Genomic DNA, 13,047 nt, shown 5'->3' with positions numbered 1-13,047 from the left:
GGACTTCTCCTAGAAGGTATTATTAGGAGCCTGGACGAAGGCACCCAGGCTCCACGAAGCTCTCCGGCAGCGTCATCCCCTTAGTTTTACTCTAGGTAAATTTGCCTCTTCATTCATTCATCCATCCATACGTACATGTATACTACATGTATGGATGGAAGTATCTGACGAAGGCAAGTCTCTTTGCTGAAACGTTGGCAACAATCGTGGTTTCCACCTTGTTCGAAGTGTTCTTTTCTTACATACATACATACATACATACATCCGTCCGTCCGTCCATCCATCCATTCATTCATCCATACAACAAAAAGAGTATTCCAATCAAACCTGTATGTAGCAGTAGTATTTGGGGTGCGTTAGAGTTCCTCTATAAGTTTCGTGTGCTCCATTAGGTGAGTTATTTGCAGCAACTCTAGGACGCGTCTGAAAATGTAGGTTTGCCAAACAGATTCAGTATCTGCCTGTAATATCAACATAGTAACCCACAACCCTCACGCGCCGAGTAGCGCATGTACTAGTGACAATGAGAGAGGTTGTGAATAGCTCATGGCATTTTAATCCCTTCCCCTTTGCCTGCGACGTCAACGCACCACCCCACCCCCACACACACATAAGCTTTCACAACTCTGTTTAAGTGATGCCCACGTGTTATACATTATAAGTGAAAGCCTAGGTTCCCCGCAATTTTTGCAGCAAAGCTGAATGGATATACCCCCCCAACCATTTCATTGCCGCGGGCAACAACGCCAAGGCGCCAAGGCAACAGACGCCGAGAGCATGCGTCAGCCTAATCAGGCATACAGTATAGAGACCAGAATTTGTTTAAGAAAATAGGGAAACAATCATCGAAACTGCTGCATGAATGATAAGGCACCCGTGAACAATGTAAACAAACCCGCGATGGGTTCCTGCTAAAGAATATAGTTGCAGAATATCTTTGAACGCTAAGCAGGACTAGTGTCACTAAATGGAGCTGTCGTTGCCCATGACGCCTTGGCTTGCGTCAGGCTAGGCAAGATCCAAAATTTACCGCAAGAGAAGCCAAGGGTAGTGTCGGTAGAAAAGGCATTAGCGAGGCACGCAAGTGAGCAACGGCGGCCATTTTAGCGCTCATCAGTGTTGCGAGACTGCCGTATCTACGACCTCCCTGTTAACTTGATAGCTGGCCCCTTTTTAGCAACACAACCGAAGATGCAGCAAAACGGAATCTTTGTACACACTTTTTCTGAAATGCTGTTACATGTGCTATCTTTGATTCGCATTCAGAACGACGTTAGTCGCACGCAGCCGCAGAGCAGGGACGACAAGCTAAGCATAGCAGAGTTGACCCAGTAAAACGTGTAAACAAAAATTACACAATCTTGCCGTGGGAACCGTGATAAGGATGCGAAGCATCATGGGGGTTACATGTGGTTCCATTGTGTTGCCGTTATGTAGAGTGATCAGGTGTTTAGCAGCGCCAGAGGGAATTCCGCGTCCGGGTCCACACCGGTGGCAAAGGCGCACAAGTACTGTTGGTTGACGGTTAATAGGCAGGGGTTCTCAAGGTGCCGAAACTCGTCCGTCATGTTCTTGGCGATGTTGTCGCCTCTGTGGTAGAATCCGTAGTCTCCGTCAGCGTTGGTGACGTAAAGGTTGTTGACGTTGGTGCACCGGCTGAGCAACGTACACGCCCTCCTCTTCGCAGCTTTGTCTTCTTCTCCTTCTTCAGCGGTTCCCCTACGCGCAGATGACGACGGTGGTTGAACGCGAAGCTATCTCGTGATGGATTCTTTGGTTGGCCACTCCCTAGGGGCTACCTGCCACAATCATCATCAGAGGCGCTGCGAACGCGTCACGGACGCGAGACATCCCCCAGAGCAAGAGGTGCTTCTCATCTAGAACATTGGCGGCGCGCACGAACCGTCGCAGTGTAAACAAATGTCACGTAATTCCAACTTAAGAATGGTCATCGCGGCGGCATGGAATAATAGGAGAAAGAGTGCCCACACTCTGCGCCCGTATATAGTGGCACAGCCGAGCGCAAGTGACATGCACCCCGAGACGACGAGAAATATTTTAAACCCACCATTGACCATTTGTCGTGGTTTACAGCAGCTTTGCTTGAGACGCATTTTCGCAGTGCGGGATTGCCAAAATATTTTTGTACTTATTATTCAGTTTTTTCACATTGCACATCCACTACGTCCGTGGTATTTGTTTACACCAAGGCTTTTTTTACGGCCTGCTCCTGTTTCTTTCCTGCTATGAAGTTGGCGAAGCCTAGTATTGCTGGCGCCCCTATTTGCTGCCCAGCAACGCTCATTGCGAGTTTGCTTGAAATGCTTCACGCTCCCATATAATGACCGACGCAATTTTACAAGCTGGGAGAATAGCGACATCGCGCGAAAAAAGCACAACATAAATTGCAACTGCTGTGAAATCCAAGGCCCGTTCACGCACGTACAGTGGGGTCCACTGTTAAAGGGACACTGAAGTGATATGTAAACATTGCGGGATTACTAGCGCAAATTGTAGTCCGGAGTCCCCAGGCCATGTTTCGACCACTCTAGGCGCGTTTACGCGATGTTATTTAGTAGAAAAACTAATTCGAAAATGCTGTCCTCCTCTCTTTACGCTCGCCCATTTTCTGTGGCGTTTTCGTGTGACGTCAGGAGGGGATGAGCTGGCAATTGGCTGCGCTACTGCACGGCTCCCCGGCCTTCAGACAGAGTCAGTCGGCCCAGCGTTTCGTCCGCCGGCCGCCGGCGGGTCGTCGCAATCAAGGAGGTTAAAAAAAATTGCTTGGTCGCAATTCGTTCCCTTAGTTGAAACGAAGCCAGGACACGTTTGTGAATGGAAGAATGTGCCTTTCTTTACTTGGTTTGTTTGTACACTGTATCTAGCTCCAAGTCAAGGTCGCTTCACACAAGCGCTGCACAAGCGCACATGCGACGCTTCGCTGACTGGTACGCCATTAGGAAAATATAAGGCCTCTTGAAGGCGGGAGAAGAGTCAGCGAAGTCAATATAGGTACTAAGGAAATAAAATCAATTGATATTTTTACCGTACAGCGTAAAACTAGGGCGCGGGAAGCACTTTTTTGCGCTGGGCGAACAGGCACAGCGGTCAGCAGCACGACTACGCATCTGCGAACGCTTTTACGTCTACGAAATGCAATTGCTAGACGTCAGCTACTGTGGAAACTCGGGCGACGCTTACTGCACGAGCGTAGTACAACAAATAGTCACCTAAGCTGCTTAAAATGCCAAAACTAAATAAAAGTGTAAACCGGTTGTACAATATATACCCTATATTAGCAACACCTTCGCATCCCGCTCCGTGGCTCAGTGGTCTGGGGCGCTAGTTATGTCACCGCAAGTGTTTTGCAAGTGACAAGTTCGAAACCCCGCGGGTACGTGCTTTTTTTTTTTGTAAGTTAACTTTTTTGTTTTCCGCCGATGTTTTCTATATTGAGTTCACCTTTTTTTGGGCCGCAAAGTTCATGGCTACACGAACTAGTTCACAAAACGCGCGCAGGCTGGCACTGGCGCGCTAGCGAGTTCTCTTTGGCGTGCTGTTGCCATAAGCACCGACTGCTTGCAGGCAGTGGGCACAGGCCAGAATGAACAGACCCTTGGCCTGGTGCGAACACGCTTTTTACGATACAGGCATGAGGGAGGCAAGCTCCAAATATGGGGGAAAAGCGCATGACATTTGGGCGTCTGCGGGTACGCGGAAGGCGTTCATGCACTGCGTAGGTCTCGGCTAGTGAATGCTACGACTACAAGCCGTCCTGGGAGGCTTATCTTGTGCATTTTACAGCCGACAACATGGCAGAAGCGCGGTACGATGATTGCTGAGATATTGAGAATGCCCATCCAACAACGCCATTGGTTACGTTTTACAGAACTGAAACCGAAACCGAAATTTGTTTGATTGCAAACCTTGGGCATCGTCCAATCACGGCGCCCCTCCTCCCAACGTCACAGCCTTAGTTGGTGCGGCCGCCGCAAACCGCGCATGGTAGTTTTTCTTCTTTTGCGCTTTGTAAAATAATTACCGATTTGTCAACCGGATAAACGATGAAAAGTGTGCTAATTTGAGCCAGTCTACGCGGTGCAAGCAAAAACGGGAGCTTGACAAATTCACTTCAGTGTCCCTTTAAAGGGAAACGGCGGGCGCGTAGATGCTGCGCTCCGCGAAGCGCACACGCCGAGAAGGGCGAGAATCGGAGGCAGTCTACACATGCGCACTGACCGCATGAGGCGGGAGAAGCCGCTCTGTCGTCTGCTACGGAGCTTCGCCCGGCCACTCACATCCTTCTATTGCGAAATCCCCCAGCCGTTGCATGCTGAGAGGCGCAGCGGAGCGCCGTAGCAGGCGACAGAGCGGCTTCTCCCGCCGCATGCGGTCAATGCGCATGTGCAGACTGTCTCCGATTCTCGCCACTTCTCGGCGCCGCCGCTTCACGGAGCGCAGCATCCACGGGCTCGCCGTTTCCCTTTAACAGTGGACCCCAATGTACGTTCCCAATTTTTGTTGCTATTTCGGTGCCGAGTGGGCTGATAGGTACCGTGGCAGAACGGCCCGCGGCCAAACAGGGCAAAGAAACCGCAAAAAAAAAAAAACAGCGAAACTGCAAAGAGTTAAAGCAACATGTTAGAAATTACCACAGCGACAAAACAGCACGCCACAAGGGTAACGTTCTGAATAGATTTGCATCTTGGCGGCTGTGTTGTCGAGCACGAGGTCGCGGGTTCGATTACCGGCCGCGGCAGCCGATTTTATGATGGATGCAAAAAGCACAAACGCCCGTGTGTTCGAGATTTCGTTGCACGTTAAAAATCCCCAGGTGGTCAAAATTAAACCGGAGCCCTCCACTACGGCGCGCCTGACCGGCTCCGTTTCGTCGGCGCGTTAAACCCTACAATCAATGGGCTGTCTTGTATGAGAGAATGCGGTTTCCATTTCCGTCCAACCACCTAAACCACATCCGCTGTCTCACATGCAAGGATTGCTTTTATTAAGTGAATCTGGCTTGCCGTTGAGCGGAAGCCCTTGAGGGGTATACATATAAGACTAAAGTCAAAGTTGGCTGCGCCATCTATAAAGGCAGGAGTAAGACGATTGTTGACAACCGGCAAAACCACTTCCTAGCACTGACTAGCCGCAGTGACCTGTTATATCATTGACAAATCACACTTTGCTCCCCCCCCCCCCCTCCCCAGGAAAGCGTTTCATAAAAAATTCCCCCGCATTTCCCCGAGGGGGAGAATGTGAAAGTGCGAATGCACGGTTGTCGGCCCGCTTGCGGCGCTTGCGCTCGGCCCCCGCAGCCCACCGCCTCGCCGCCTTCTCTTCCATCTCTTCCATCGGGTTTGTAGTATCACGTGTACACCACGCAGTTATCAAGCCGCTATAACGCCGCTGAGTCGCCAACGCACGCCGCTGACGACGTAGTTTGAATGCGTTAAAGATATAAGGCGCGTTACTCACACTGATATCAGCGTGGCTTCCGTGGCTTAGTCGGTAGCGCGTCGCGTTGCGGCCGCAAAGTCCTCGGATCGAAACCTGGCGCCGGATGCTGTTTCTTTTGTAAATATAGAGGAGCACTGCGGACGCCGCCGACGCCGCCGCCGACGCCGCCGCCGGCGGTGGATGGTTTGGGGTCGCTTATAAAGTCTTTATAAGCGACCCCAAACCATCCACCGCCGGCGGCGGCGTCGGCGGCGGCGTCGGCGGCGTCCGCAGTGCTCCTCTATATTTAAAAAAGAAACAGCATCCGGTGCCCGGTTTCGATCCGAGGACTTTCGGGCCGCAGCCCGACGCTCTACCGAATAAGCCACGGACGCGACGCTGATATCGGTGTCAGAACGCGCCTTATATCTTTAACGCATTCAAACTACGTCGTCAGCGGCGTGCGTTGGCGACTCAGCGGCGTTATAGCGGCTTGATAACTGCGTGGTGTACACGTGATACTACAAACCCGATGGAAGAGATGGAAGAGAAGGCGGCGAGGCGGTGGGCTGCGGGGGCCGAGCGCAAGCGCCGCAAGCGGGCCGACAACCGTGCATTCGCACTTTCACATTCTCCCCCTCGGGGAAATGCGGGGGAATTTTTTCTGACGTAGTTCTAACGCCGCCCCGGGCGAGAGCAGTGTGCTCGTAAAGTAGATATTATTTCTATGCAGCATGTGAAAACGATTAACGTTGTCAGTTCACCATAATATCGAAATAAGTAAATTAGTATAGACGCTCGTTATATGGAAGTGCTTGGTGCCGGAATCTGTGTGCTTTGTAAGCGACACTTTGTTAAAAATGATTACGGTGTACCGTATTTACTCGCGTAATGAACTCACTCGCATAATGAACGCACCAACAACCTAAGTCATCAAAATTAGGTTTCCTTTTTCCCCCGTGTAATAAACGCACCCTAAACATTTCAACCCTGCAGTCCCACAAAAAACCGTGCCGTAGCTTTCCCTCTTCCCTCGCTTCCGCTGATGATGATGGCGCATGCAACCTAGAGCCACCTCTCGGAGTAAATACGAACAAACACGCCGGTGCGGCGCCATGGGACAGCCAATCCGCTGAGCGTCTAGCCCCACTTTTTTGTGATAGCAATGTTATTTACTTGCTTTTTTCTGCTCGTCTTTCACCTAACAGTCGACGATGGGCGGAAATGTCAGTTACACAGCCAGTTTCAAGTTAAAGGCTCTGGAGTAAGCAGTCGAGTATGAGAACCATGGAGGAAAGAAAGAAGACGAGTGGAGTTTAATAAAAACGCTGTTTTTTGACCAATTATGCACCCGTATATTTACTGTGAAAGGTGTGTTATCTAATGCGTCATTATTTTTTTTGTTGCGGCCTTGTTTCGTCACTCCTAAAAAACTTCGGGAAAATTACCGCCAATAATTAACGCACCCCCAACTTTGCTGCTGTTTTACGCGAAAAAAAGTGGGTTCAATACGCGAGTACATACTTTTTGTCCATCGCAACACAGACCATTCAACACCTCAAATAAGCCGGTATTTAAAAACAAAAGCGATTGTTTTTATCAGAAACGTTTTCTGTAATGCTGAGTTTAGAGTGCCATCTCACGGTACTATGAGTAAGTACTCCACTATATCGGCATCCAATGGCGTTTTCTAAAAAAATGCTGGGTCTGGCGTTACAACTGTCTACGTAACGTAAAGCAACAAAATCTTACCTTAACTAACATGTCCTAACAATGCCAGAACATTGATTTAAAACAACAACCGAATGCATGAAGACTATAGCTTGAAGGAACCTCCTTCATGTGCCAAGGGTTCGCGACCCTGACCCCGTCCGACGAAGTGACGCCGACGCGAAAGAAACCGAAATCACCGGGTTTTTTTCCGGGACGGTAAAACAAAATGACATGAATAAAAACCGCAGCTCGTAACACATACGGTCATGTAAACAACGCGAGACCAAAAAAACGCAGTGCGCCGATTGTGCAGAAAAATATTACAACGCTTCGCTCTACACTCACGACAACGTTCGAGTCCTGGTACCAAGCCACTCCGTGTGCGCCCACAAGTGCTGGTTAGTCCGAGCTGGCCAAGGGTCGTCGGTCCGGTTGTCTGCGCCTTACTGCTCCCATCCTGGTTCTGCTGCCATCGACCTGTTCCGTCCAACTCCCTATGCCCTATGTCGCACCTGTGAATGCAGTCTTTATACCGGGCGTGGCCGTTGTGCGCATATTCCGGGCTTGGTACGCACCACACGTGTTTCATTGTCGCTAACTGTTTATCGCGCACGCAAGCGCAGGTGCATGACGCGCTGACGTCACTATCTCTGTCCTACGCACTGTAATCACTATTCGCGGGCGCACGTATGGGCTGGGTCGTTACAAGCTCAATCTAAAGGCGAAAAAAAAACAGTAACCGAAGCAAGAGCCGGTGTCAAACCACCGTCCTCGGAATCAAGACGCTAAGACGGAACTCAGTAAGACGCAACCCCATTGATAACGACCGGCGCTTTGGGTGGTACTAGCCCAGTTTTAGATAATAGAATGTCTTCGGAGGGCACTCAAGCCATGCGGGCATGGAGAGCTGAGCTGGAACGCCGTCGGACCGCACTCTAGACACTGTGTTACTATAATTTGCTGATGCACACCATAGAATTGTGCTGCATTCATACAATCTTCTGTGAAAAAATCATCGTCCCTCTATCCCCCCTTCCGCGAATTTGTGTTGTTCGCATCTACACTCAACCCTCACAACAGAAATAAAATAAGCTACCTAAAACTGGAAACTCAAAGGATTGTTTGAAATCACAAGCCGTCTGGTATCTTGTGCTGCCAAAGGATGGGGCGCAAAGCAGTCAGCCACGTACAATAGGTTAGCGAAAACGATCAAAATAACCCCGTATGGCAAGAAGCTGAAAAAACAAACTAGCCTAATTTATACAGAGACCTTTCGATGCGGAATTTCTGACAATGCTTCAACGCGTCTATATGAAAAACTGAGGCCATAGGACCACGCAAAAACAGCGAACGTGTTTCAAAAATGCTCACTTTCTCCTCGGGTTTGAAGAAAAGCAAGCTAAGAGTAGATATTTTCCCACAAATGTAAAGTGAGAGCTTTGTTTGTTCTGCCAATATTGAGGGAAAAGATATACACTAAAAAACTGAGCGACGAAAAAAAGGGACAAACGTTTTACGAGAAAGGAAGCTGAACTGCTTAATTGGTCAAGTAATTTGAAGGTATACCAGGAGCCCGTATATATGTGTTATAAGATTAATGCTCTCACCGACAAATATTCAGAGGTGCTGATTGAAAGTAGCTGCTGCGCGGTCAGCAAAAGGCCACAACTGAAGTAGTTTGATAGGCGCCCTAACAGCTCCGGGGACTTTCGTGGTCGCAAAAGAACGGAGTGGTCTACCTCTCATGAACCCTCAAATAAAGGCGAAAGCAAAACTACAAAGCGGCTCTAAATAAAAACCAACTAAAAACGCATCCTGAGAAATTTCTGCAAGTAAGAATTTTCTCATCTAAAAATTGAATTATTCTGTGCAGGAAAGGAATGAAATACAAATTAACAAACATTCCAAAACCCAAGAAAAGAAGGAACTAATAGCGCTCGTTGAAAATATGGAGGCCTCTGCTTGTATCCACCTATTTCGGGCAAAGTGGTGTATCAGAAAAACAAGAAAAAAAGGGGCGAGAACCACGACTTGCTTGAATTGAGCAGGGGGCGCTTAAAAAGGGGCAGTCATTTTCCCTAAATCACCGTTACTGCTGCTCACGGCGTATTTGAGAAACCAGCTTCGGGTATTGTCATCTGTTCCTCGCCTTTTCTTCTCCATGGGTGTCTGGCACCAAACTTTTTTCGCCAGGCGTAGTCTTTGTTAAAGGATCGACACCTCCAAACAGCTCCCCTCACTGAAGTCGAAATGCGAGGGCTGGAAAAAGAAAAAAATATTTCTCCCATTCTGCCAGTACGGGCAAACAAGGTAGTGATTAAGAAAGAAAGGGAAAGGTCTTAAGAGTATCGCAGAAAGGGTCAGATCCTGAGTAAAAATCGTCTCGCAGAATAAAGATTTGAATTTTTAATACGCCTCCTTTTGTCATGCAGTTACCGCATACTTGTATTTTTGGGGGAGAATTTACTGCGTAATCCAACCAAGCACAAATAAAATAAAACAAACTACACAAATCTAAACAATTGTGGCGTTTTCCGTTTAACCTGGTTGCAACATTGCCACGCGGTCTACCGCTCCAAACAAGCAAGAGACCTTCCCCGCACCCCCTTGCACTCACAAACATATGAGCAGGTACTTACTTTGAGGGCCTGTTCTATGAAGCTGTCGCATCAGAGCGGTATTCTGGTGTCGCCCAAATACCAGTTTTGCCCGCCGGGAACGTTTCTCTCCACTTTCTGTTCATATTTCAAAGGTTTCGAAAGCTATGTGGTTGAAGACAAATACAAAAATAAACCAACCCTATTTTCCCCTATACCTTTCGTGGGGTTCATACATTCCTACCATCATTTTTGTCTTCATTCGGCGAGCTCAGAATTCCCCATGCTGACTCGTTATATATATATATATATATATATATATATATATATATATATATATATATATATATATATATATATATATATATATATATATATATATATATATATATATATATATATATATATATATATATATATATATATATATATCAGGGTGTCGAATCGGAACCGAACCGAACCGAAAACCGGAACTGAACGGGTATTTTTGCCGGAACTAAACCAGAACCCGAAACGTTATTTTTTGAGCCCGCTGAACCCGAAGCGGAACTGAACCGAAAAAAGAAATAACTGTTACCGGTTCATGCCGAAACGGTTCGACCCTCCGTTCTTGATATTGCACAGTCAATGCAATTCAGGTCTTTTTTCTTTCACGTACCATCAACTTCGTAAACGCTCGCGCACATTCCCCGCCAGAGAGTTGAACACTATCACGCTCTATGAAACAATGTAGCAATGGTCTGTTGCTGCTAAAACCGCGAGCACAGTGCAAGCTGACCAAACGAAATTTCATTCTCGGCAGCTTGCAGGGGATATAAAACGACTTTGCCCTTCCCTAGCTGCGACTTTATCGTACCAATCAGGCTCCAGGAGTGCTCCACAGCGCAACAGCGAAAGCACACACCCGATGTGTGCAAACCTTTTGCATTTCATAATTTGTTTAAAAGGTCCGACACCTGCAAATTGTTAATACTTGACAAATGTGACCGCAGGAGCTGCTCAGTGGGTAAGCCGTTTGCTGCTGACCACAAGTGGCCTCGATCTCGCTTCCCCACGACCTTTTTTCTGAAGTAGATGGAAATCGAGAACGTCGGTGTATCGAGATTTTGATCGACGTTTAATATCACGAGTTGGTTAAAATAAGTCTGCTGGCCTACAACATAAGCTGCGCCTCGAAGCAGAGATATAGCACGGGGCATCAAATGCGCCAGTTTTTTTTTTAATGTTTACACGGAAAACAACAAAAAGGAAAAGGCGAATCACGTTGTTTTAAAATTTTAAGCAAAAAGTAAGTAAGACCGAATATGTAAAAAAAAACCTTTAAAACGTGGATATTGCTCTATACTTTTCTTTGCCCTGCCTTTCACAACCAAACGTGTCATCAATGCGAAGAAAGGGAGTTCCGTGGTCAGTTTTTGGGAACAGTACAGTGGACAAGTTCCGTTTTTTACAGATACAAATAACAACAGATATGTCAGGGAAAACTGTTAAGGTGCGCGCTTAATCCCTTGGCAAGAAACTGCAGCCCTCGACCTTATCTTGGAAGCAGAAACAGTAACAAAGCAGATGACACGTGCAGAAAGGCAGGCCGGTACCTCACACTGTCCCATTCGCCCAGCGATCATCTTATCTGCTTGTTCTGCAGTTTTGTCTCTTCCAGATCTGTTTTTTTCGAAGGTGCACTTGTACTGACTGCCCAACTCGCTACATTACTTCTACTGCTACTCGTTCCGGAGGGGAGTACTGCTGTGCGCGAATTAAAGATCGCCTAAACAAAAAATTCCATCTGATACTCGGTGCGTCAAATTTCCCTTTCATTTTGTAACAGCATAATCTGTTATAAGATTCCGCAATGTAGCACACGGAACGATGGCCGGGGTCAGGCGGTACGATGACATACAGATGGTAATGCACGCATCCGATATAGCTATCGCAAAAAGAATTCCAGTTGTCAGAGCAATAATGCAGTGCTTGAGCAATAACTAAAGCTTACTTTTAACAAAAGTGTGGCTAACACATTCGATAAGGTGACAGCTAACAAATTATTCAGGGTGACCAAATAATCTAATTCATTAGTAGTATTTATGTGCCTGTTGTAGGATTTCTCTGGTTTGTTAAAAATATAAAAAAATGTGCGTCATTGGTATTAAGCACGCACTGGCATTTGAACGAACCAGTACGCAGGCCTAACTTTAAGGCTTCAAGGTTAGCGTGATGGGCGGTTTCATAGTGACGATTGCGATTTCAACAAAAAGGAAAGGGCAGAAAATATATCCCACCGTCATATCTCTTGGCGGTGGCCTTATGAATAGTCGCTAGGACAACATAACATCTGAGCGAGAAAATAGGGGGTGAATCGTCGCCGCTTCATCTTTTAAAGACGATAGTTTTTTCTTGGGCTACTTAAACCCGGAAATTTTGGTCTGTCTGTATGTCTGTCTGTCTGTGACTCGATTCAGCCACCCGGCCAAAGTAAAACAATGCCTGCGCAATAGTCTTATACAGTCACAGCTAAATCTACCCGTCTAAGTCCGGCGTAAGGTTCATACCTGTCAACATTGTTGAAGAAGAACAAGGCATTACGCAAATATAAGACAACAAAATAATACAGAAGTTTTGTCTGCTGTGTTCCTTTATAAAAAATCATACATGCTTGACTTTGGCGAAATTAAATACTTCATCAACTCCAGAAAAAAAATTCACTTCGCTGTCGCCTGCTATCGCCCGCTCCACTATAGCTTCTTGCGACATTTCAAGGAATCAACTGGCAACAGTTTCGAAAGGTTCCACTAGATAGGTTTCACGTACTGCTTGCAACGCACGTGGAGTAGGGAAACGCGGTTCTATAAACGTTGAAGTAGGGGGCCTCGATTCACGCGCGTCTTCACCGTACGGCAGCGTTGGAATCGAGACACCCGGTTTGGAGCAGTGGAACGCGGCAAATTTAAAATGATTTAAGCAAACCTTTGGCGTCCTTACCTTGGGAGGAGCGCGCCGCAAGAGGAACAACATGAGAGTTGAGCAGGAAGGCGAAGGGAGGCATTTATTTGGCAAGAGTTGATAAAGACTACCGTCTTTTGTCGACATTTGCAACGAAAGGAGCAGATACGCAGCCAATTTTTTTTTTCTAATATATCGTGATTGTTTAAAGTTTGCTTTGCTATTGCACCACTGCCTTTGGGGAACAGCAGCACTTTGAGTTTTGGTTTGTGTTTTGATTTGACTGTCGTTTTACACTACTAAGTGATTTTTTCTAATTTCAGTGATAATTTAACACATCGAACCAGTTCGCGAACCA

The sequence above is a fragment of the Haemaphysalis longicornis genome, unplaced genomic scaffold (assembly GCF_048455015.1).
Source record: "Haemaphysalis longicornis isolate Haplotype H1 unplaced genomic scaffold, Haemaphysalis longicornis Haplotype H1 scaffold_10, whole genome shotgun sequence".
NCBI lineage: Eukaryota > Metazoa > Arthropoda > Arachnida > Ixodida > Ixodidae > Haemaphysalis > Haemaphysalis longicornis.
This window is presented reverse-complemented; position numbering follows the sequence as displayed.